This window comes from Chiloscyllium plagiosum, chromosome 24, assembly GCF_004010195.1.
Source record: "Chiloscyllium plagiosum isolate BGI_BamShark_2017 chromosome 24, ASM401019v2, whole genome shotgun sequence".
NCBI lineage: Eukaryota > Metazoa > Chordata > Chondrichthyes > Orectolobiformes > Hemiscylliidae > Chiloscyllium > Chiloscyllium plagiosum.
The window spans coordinates 51,981,849-51,983,899 of NC_057733.1; positions in this window are offsets into that span (position 1 = coordinate 51,981,849).

Here is a 2,051-nt window from a genome sequence, read left to right on the forward strand (position 1 = left end):
AACTACTCAAGAAGATTGTGTTGGACCCCACAACAAGAGAATGTTTTTCAGGCGATCCAGAACTTGTTGATATCGATTTAGCCATGAAAATCCATCTGTTCTAACCATCGAAGTGGCTGCAGCTGCTTCAGCCTGAGGGCAATGACTTTCAAGACCATCTGCAGACTGTCTCAAACTGGCTACTGTACATTACACACATTGTCAACACAGCAACCTGACCCTGTTCCTGACACAGCGACCTGACCCCATTACAGACACAGTGACCTGACCCTGTTCCTGACACAGCAACCTGACCCTGTTACAGACACAGCGACCTGACCCTGTTCCTGACAGAGCGACCTGACCCTGTTACAGACACAGCGACCTGACCCTGTTCCTGACACAGCGACCTGACCCTGTTACAGACACAGCGACCTGATCCTGTTACTGACACAGTGACCCGACCCTGTTACTGTCACAGTGAACTGACCCTGTTACAGACACAGCAACCCGACCCTGTTACAGACACAGTGACCTGACCCTGTTACTGTCACAGTGAACCGACCCTGTTACAGACACAGCAACCCGACCCTGTTACAGACACAGCGACCTGACCCTGTTACTGTCACAGTGAACTGACCCTGTTGCAGACACAGCAAACCGACCCTGTTACTGACACAGTGACCCGACCCTGTTACGGTCACAGTGAACTGACCCTGTTACAGACACAGCAACCCAACCCTGTTAAAGACACAGCGACCTGACCCTGTTACTGACACAGTGACCCGATCCTGTTACTGTCACAGTGAACTGACCCTGTTACAGACACAGCAACCCGACCCTTTTAAACACACAGCGACCTGACCCTGTTACAGACACAGCGATTTGACCCTGTTACATAAACAGCGACCTGACCCTGTTACTGACACAGTGACCCGACCCTATTACTGTCACAGTGAACTGACCCTGTTACAGACACAGCAACCCGACCCTGTTACAGACACAGTGACCTGACCCTGATACAGACACAGTGAACTGACCTTGTTACAGACACAGCAACCCGACCCTGTTACAGACACAGTGAACTGACCCTGATACAGACACAGTGAACTGACCCTGTTACAGACACAGCAACCAAACCCTGTTACTGACACAGCAACCTGACCCTGTTACAGACACAGCAAGCTGACCCTGTTCCTGACACAGTGACCTGGGCTTGAGCCCGAAACATTGTTTTTCCTGCTCCTCGGATGCTGCCTGAACTGCTGTGCCTTTCCAGCACCACTCTAATCTAGACTCTGGTTTCCAGCATCTGCAGTTCTCGTTTTTACCTAGTTGATTTTAACCCTACTGCAAATCCTCTTGCAAGGATGCCTGCACTCTAATCTAGACTCTGGTTTCCAGCATCTGCAGTCATTGTTTTTACCTGTTACAGACACAGTGACCTGACCCTGTTATAGACGCAGCCGACCTGACACTGTTACAGACACAGCAACCCGACCCTGTTACAGACACAGTGACCTGACACTGTTACAGACACAGCGAACCAAACCTGTTACTGACACAGCGACCTGACGCTATACTGACACAGCAACCTCACCCTGTTACTGACACAGTGACCTGATCCTGTTACAGACACAGCGACCCAACCCTGTTACAGACACAGCGACATGACCCTGTTACAGACACAGCAACCTGACCCTGTTACAGACACATTGACCTGACCCTGTTACTGACACAGCAACCTGACCCTGTTACTGACACAGCGACCTGACCCTGTTACTGACACAGCAACCCGACCCTATTACAGACACAGCGAACCAACCCTGTTACTGACACAGCGACCTGACCTTGTTACAGACACAGCAACCCGACCCTTTTACACACACAGCGACCGGACCCTGTTACAGACACAGCGACCTGACCCTATTACAGACACAGTGACCCGACCCTTTTACACACACAGCGTCCCGACCCTTTTACATACACAGAGTCCCGACCCTGTTACAGACACAGTGACCCGACTCTGTTACAGACACAGCGACCTGATCCTGTTACACAAACAGCGACCA